The sequence below is a fragment of the Humulus lupulus genome, chromosome 9 (assembly GCF_963169125.1).
Source record: "Humulus lupulus chromosome 9, drHumLupu1.1, whole genome shotgun sequence".
Classification (NCBI taxonomy): domain Eukaryota; kingdom Viridiplantae; phylum Streptophyta; class Magnoliopsida; order Rosales; family Cannabaceae; genus Humulus; species Humulus lupulus.
The window spans coordinates 35739220-35746096 of NC_084801.1; the positions used below are offsets into that span (position 1 = coordinate 35739220).

General features: G+C 36.0%; 1 long non-coding RNA gene across 1 annotated transcript; it reads right to left on the reverse strand.

Moving 5' to 3' along the window:
* Positions 1-2992: 2992 nt before the first annotated feature.
* On the reverse strand, positions 2993-4383 carry LOC133800697 (uncharacterized). Its single transcript, XR_009876571.1, has 2 exons — positions 3864-4383; positions 2993-3144 (listed from the first exon to the last, which is right to left on the reverse strand). It is a non-coding gene; the product is annotated as an uncharacterized LOC133800697 (long non-coding RNA).
* Between the last annotated feature and the right edge of the window lie 2494 nt (positions 4384-6877).

Sequence of the window (6877 nt, forward strand, 5' to 3'; positions counted from 1 at the left end):
GGTCGCGAGTGTTGATGAAAACTCTTCTAAGTACTAAGTAACCCACAACAAATTTTCTTTCGCATACTTTAGAGTTAAAGAATCGAGCGACTTTTAGTTGATGAGCTGCCACTCGTACTTGGGCTTTCTCTCGACGTTCTTCAATCAAGTCTAGCTATTCCATTAGCAATTGAATATTTTCATTATGGTCGTTTGTTATCCTCATGTGTGATGGTAGGTATAATTCAACTGGTAGCATGGGCTTGTACCCATATGCTAGAGAAAATGGTGTGTAGCCAGTTGTTGTTCGGTGTGTTGTTCTATACGACCAGAGTACTTCATGTAGTTCTTCTGCCCATACTCATTTTGCCTGCTCGAGTCTTTTCTTTAGGGTGTCTTTCAATGTGTTGGTTACAGTTTGATTTTCCCATTCGCTTACGAATGAGCAATCTATGAGAAGCCTTTTGTGATTCCATGTCGCTCGCAAAAATCAGTGCTATCAAATTTTGTGTCGTTATTTGACACTATTTTCTTCTGTAATCCATAGCAACAAATGATGTTTTTGATCACAAAGTCAAGAAATTTATTTGATGTGATTGCAGCAAGTGGTTCAGCTTCTTCCCATTTAGTGAAATAGTCGACAGTTATAACTGCATATTTTACACCACCTTTTCTTAAGGGTAAAGACCCGATGAGATCTATTCCCCAAACTGTGAACGGCCAGGCACTCTGCATCTGTTTTAGCTCATTAGGGGATACTCGAGCTATTTTGGAGAATCCTGGGCATTTATCACATTTTCGTACATACTACATGGCATCCTCATTTGTAGTTGGTCAAAAGTACCCTTGTCGTAGTATATTTTTTGAAAGACTCTGCCCCCAGCGTGATTAGCACAAAACCCTTCGTGTACTTCTTGCAAAAGTTCCTTGGCTCTTTCTTTGGTGATACACTATAATAATGGTAGTGAGTACCCTCGTTGATATAAGTTCCATCGATTAGTATAAACCGAGAATATTTCCTCTTGAGTCTTTTTTATTCGTTTCGTTCAGTAGGTAATATCCTCTGCTCGAGATATCGTATGATGGGATCCATCAAGGTATGGACTGCATTAATAACCATGCTAGAGTTTTTTCTTGTATATTAGTAGCTGGTAGATGTTCGACCAGATCAATGTTTAGTGTATTAGCATTTGCGCTAGCCAACTTTGCCAGTGCATCAAGTGGATTTCTGGTTGCGAGGCACTTATTGTAAAGAATATTTTTTAAACTGTGCCAACAAATCTTTAGATTTACTCAAATAGGCAACCATCTTCAATCCTCGGGCGGCCTGATATTCTCCTAATATTTAACTCACCACCAGTTGTGAATCATTGTAGACTTTAAGTGATCATGCATTGACGTCCTTTTTCCAATCTTCATCCCATGAGTGGTACTTTGTATTCAACTTCATTGTTTGATGTAGTAAAGCCAAACCTAAGTGCACAACAAAAATGGTGTCCCTCTGGTGTGATAAGAATTAAACCTGCTCTGGACAGCTTCATTGTTAGACATAATAATGTCAAACCTACGAACAGCTTCTAGATTGGGATTTCTTCTTCTTGCTCTAGTGTTATGGGCGTCTCCTAAGTAATTGAGAGTCCAGTAAACTCGGCTACAAAATTGGCCAATGCTTGCCCTTTTATCGCTGCTCGGGCCTGATAGGTAATCTCGAACTGCCCTAATTCTATGACCCATTTAAGTAGTCGACCAGCAGCATCTGGGTTTTGCAACACTTGTCGCAAAGGCATTTCGGTGAGTACTATTATTTGGTGATCTTGAAAATAGGGTCGCAGCTTTTGTCATGCCAGAACTAGACAATAAGATAGCTTCTTGATAGTATGATACCTATATTATGCTCTTACCAGTCATTCACTTATACAATACACTACGTACTGGATTTTATTTTCTTCCCTGATCAAGACTGCGCTATCATCATAATCTGTGACTACTAGATAGACATACAAAGTTTCTTCTTTGATTAGTTTGGATAGAATGGGAGGTTGAAGCATATGTTGCTTGATAGTGTGGAAAGCTTGCTCGCATTCTTCCGTCCATTTGAATTTTTCTCTATCCCTCGAAAGATTAAAAAGTGGGACACACTTGTCTATAGATTTCGAAATAAACCTACTAATTGCAACTATCCTTCCTGTTAGACTTTGAATGTCCTTGATTTTGGTGGGTGATTCATCTCGATTTGATCTTGGATTTTCTCAGGGTTTGCCTCTATACCTCGTGAGTTTACAATAAATCCAAGATATTTCCTAGATCCTACCTGAAATGAACATTTAAGGGGATTGAGCTTCATCTTATTTTTTTTCAAGATGTTGAAGGACTCTTGTTGGTCTGCTACATGACCACCAGCTTTCTTTGACTTTAATAGCATGTCATCGACATATACCTCCATATTTTTGTCGATCTGGTCTTTAAACATGTGGTTTCCAAGCACTGGTAAGTTGCTCCAACATTTTTTAGACAAAATGGCATTACCGTGTTGTAGGACAACTCAGTTTCAGTCTAGAAGTTGCTATGTTCCTCGTCTGGGGGATGCGTGCTTATTTGGTTGTATCTAGAGTAAGCATCCATTAAAGATAGTGCCTCATGCCTTGAAGTAGCATCAACCAACTAGTCAATTATTGGCAATGGAAAGCAATCATTTGGGCAGGCTTTATTGAAGGTATTTGAAATTCATGCAAGTCCTCCATTTACCATTCGGTTTGGGGAATAGGACAGGACTTGAGACCCTTGATGGATAGAGCGCTACATGAATAAACCCAGTCTCTTTGAGTTTTTCTGTAACACCCTCACTTATTTTAGTTAAAACCATATTTGAGGTGTTACGTTTTAAAACTATATCATAATTTATTACTGCAAAAGTCTGGACATTTTTTTATTTTTTTTTTTACTTGAAAACTTATTTCACATTAAACATAAAGTGGGTCTCAAACCTATTATACATAAGTATTAAATAACCCAATTTGTTTTCAAAACATAACTTCACACTTTATTACAAACATCTCACTGATAACTGAAATAACCCACAAAAAGGTCGATATGTTCATATGTACAAATCAGGGTCAGGACCATGCTTCAGTTCTCCTCATGTCATTCACACATTTCTTTCTCTACCTGCAACACAAGACAACTGTGAGCCTAAAGCTCAGTAAGCAAAGTAATGCATGCAATGCTAATGATTTACTCAATATCAATGGACATACACAACTTCTTTTTTACATTTTGGGCCCCTTAATATTGTGCACACTGTTTGAATTGGTCAATGTCTGCAGGGCTTGTTACACATACAATATAAAATCCCATGGGTTCTCCTCCGGCTAGCCATCACCACAGTAGGGCACATTAAAAACCTTATTCCATCGTTGCCCCGTCAGGCTCAAGAGTTAAGGCGGCCACACACTATGGTGTCAATACATATAACAATAACTCATATGGAGGAGAAATAAAACGGAAACATGGCAAACAATATTATTGGTTCACTAAAACCTAGCCCAAATTATTGGGCAGCCACTATAAGCCTACTATAGGCCTCCGTTTACACTTATTAACACTTTCATTTGCCTTTTCAAAACAGTGGCACTGAACTTAAACTTCTTATAACAACTTTCTTTTATGTTGCACAAAACTTGCAAAGGCATCATATAATTAATCATCATAATATCATGCATGGTCTTATATCATATAATAATTTATCATATCACTATTATGCCATGCATACAAATTTATGATGAAGTGTCACTGTATGTTAATACCACTTACTCACAAAATATTCATATAATGCATACTTTCACATAACACATAATTCTTGTGTTGCAGTTGAGTACTTTACTTACCTTTTGTCCAAAATATATTTCACCGTGTAACAAGTGATGTCTTAGGTATTGATGTGCTTATCCTGACAATAGTATGGATTTCTCATCATAATGATGGCAGTAATACATTGAACTCTCATTTAAAAATACCCATAAAACTTCATATCAAATTTCATACCCAAAACATGCCTAAAATGCCTTAAACCACCTAGATCGAGCATTAGATTTATCTTAGACATTTGGGGAAATTTTGACAGAGTTTCCCCTTAATTTTAGCTATCCTCAAATATCAAAATCCACCAATAATCAACATCAATTAACCTGCCATAACCATATATCCCAAATACCAACATGATTCATCATAAAGTTATCATATACCGATTTTGATAAAATTCAAATCTCCTAGATCATCACCCAAATTAAATGAGTCTCCACATCTATTCAAACATTTATAAACATATATACTCTCTTATAAACTCAATCAAATAACAAAAAATCAGCTTGTACTCCAAGAACCCCAAAAACCTCATAAAACACAAAATTTCACTTACCGAGCAACTTTCGGCGAAAACAATCTCTTCAAGCTTTTCTAAACCTCAAACCACTTGGAAACCACCAAGAAATATCTTAGAAAAGATAAAATACCATAGATAAGCTCTCAGAAAAAATTCAAAAACATGGTTTAACTTCCAAGTACAAGAACTTACCATAAAAAGGTTAGAACTAAGCTTAATCTACTTCTTTGGCTTTGCTTTCACTTGGATCTCCTTAGAATTTCTTCAAACCAGCCAAGAAATGGTTTTTGGTTTTCTTTTCTCTCTGTTTTTCAGAATAATGGTCGTGCAAAGTGATAAGGTTGATGAAAATTCCTTATCTTCAATGATTTAGCCTTATTGTATCAAAATTTGACACCTTTCATCTCATCATTTCACCTTTTGACTTATGAAAACCTTATCACTTCAATAATTTCGAATTAATCATCTGCTAGGCCTATTATCCTTATGTGTAAAACACTCACACCAAACCTTAGGTCCATATGACTTCATACCCAATAGTTATGCTTACCCGATCGAGTGTAGCGCACTTATGCTAAGCTCGTTTTGACTTTGCATCAATACCACTGATTATGTATACCTCCCATCAAGAATTGATCTAATGGTTCTAAAACCATTTTTACATCATCAATGAGACCTTAATCATACCTCAATTACATTTGGTAAATCCATAAATACTCAATTTTACACCGAAATACTAGTAATCGACATTGTACTATTTTTCACTACTTAACCTATTTTGTCTTCTATATCTCACTTTCATCACTTAATTCCATGCCTTGTCCATATTTTTCATACTTTCTTATATCTTGAGCACATAAAACACCCATAAAAGACAACTCAAATGCCACAAGGTTAATAATATTGAGCATACATATAGACATCACATACACAACCTTTATACTTATACATGAAAACACTTATAAGAATATGCATATGCTCAAATTATACATATTGTATGATATGTAATGCAATGCAATCATGTGATTATTGGCTATATTATATCAAAATAATGTGGGTGCTACATTTTCAAGTTATTCCTTTAATGCTTTTGACCAATCTTTATCTAGTAGCCTTCTCTTTTGCTGCACTGGTGATAGTTTTTGTCTATGTTTAGCACATGGCTGATTTCTGATTGGTCAATTCCAATCATGTCCCTATGCGACCAGGCCAAAACTTCATGATTTCTCTTCAAAAAAAAATCCCCAACTATTTCCTTATTGTTGATTTTAAGTTTTTACCGACTTTCACAACTCTGATTAGAAGGTTATCTTCTAATTGGATCTCCTCGAGATCCTCGATTGGTCCCGCCTCTTGAACAAAATCCCCAAAGCGAGGTTCTATATCTCTATCCTCACTTTGGGCAACATCCTATTTGGTGATTGGGCATTAATTTCATTAACAACTCCTTGAAACCTATCTTTCTGTCAATTAGGGCTTCTCGAGGAAAACAGACTTGTGCTCTCTCCGCCCTTCTTTGCCTTCTTAATCGAAGAGTTAGAGTACTCCCTAGCCTCTCTTTGAATCCTGAGTCCGTTGGGAATTTGATGGCAAGTTGCCATATGGATGTCACTACTCATAGCTCTAGTAGAGTAGGTCTTCCAATCACCACATTCAATGCAGAAGGATAGTCAACTACGATAAAAGTAGTGAGTATTGTCATGTTCGCAAGTGTGGTTCCTGCCATCACTAAAAGCCTGATCAACCCTGTTTGTGCGAGCCCTTCTCCATAAAATCAATAAATGGTTTTGTTGCAAGGTTCTAAGTCTTGAAAAGATAACTTCATTCTCTCCAAGGATGACTTATATAATATGTTGACCAAACATCTTGTATCAACCAACACTCTCTTCACTATCATGTTGGCTATTTGAACATCTATGACCAGGAGATCTGTGTGGGGTAACCAAATGTGTGTGAGTCCAGTTTTTAGAATGTTATACAATCTTCCACTACTCAAGATTTTTTGGGAGTCTGCTCATGACGTAGGGTACTGGCGTATCTATCTCTCGCCTTACCACTGTCACCTGCCAAGTGTGGTCCTCCACTGATAGTGAGTAGAGTACCCTCGTCGGTATAAGATTCAAGATATTAAAATTTTCACGATTCAAGGATAATCTACAAACATTCTTGATAAATCAATTGAACATGGTTCGAGGTAAGTGGGCAACACTTTAAAACAACTTCTTAGTCTAGAGATAATTAAAGTGCCAAATAAAGATTATATATTTGTATGTATGCAAATTTTGAGCTTCATACTTTAAATTTAATGCAATATTATATTTTATGTAACTTTTTTGTATATGATTATTTGTTTATTAAATAGAAATAGTTATGTAGCAACAGTAGTTATATACGTGTTGCTATAACTTTTTTTTAAGAAATTTGATAAAGGAAAACTTAAAATAGACGTGTTGGTGTATGTCATCTTTAAAAAGTTAGATATGGCAATATGTTTAACAAAAGTGTTCCTATTTGTAATCG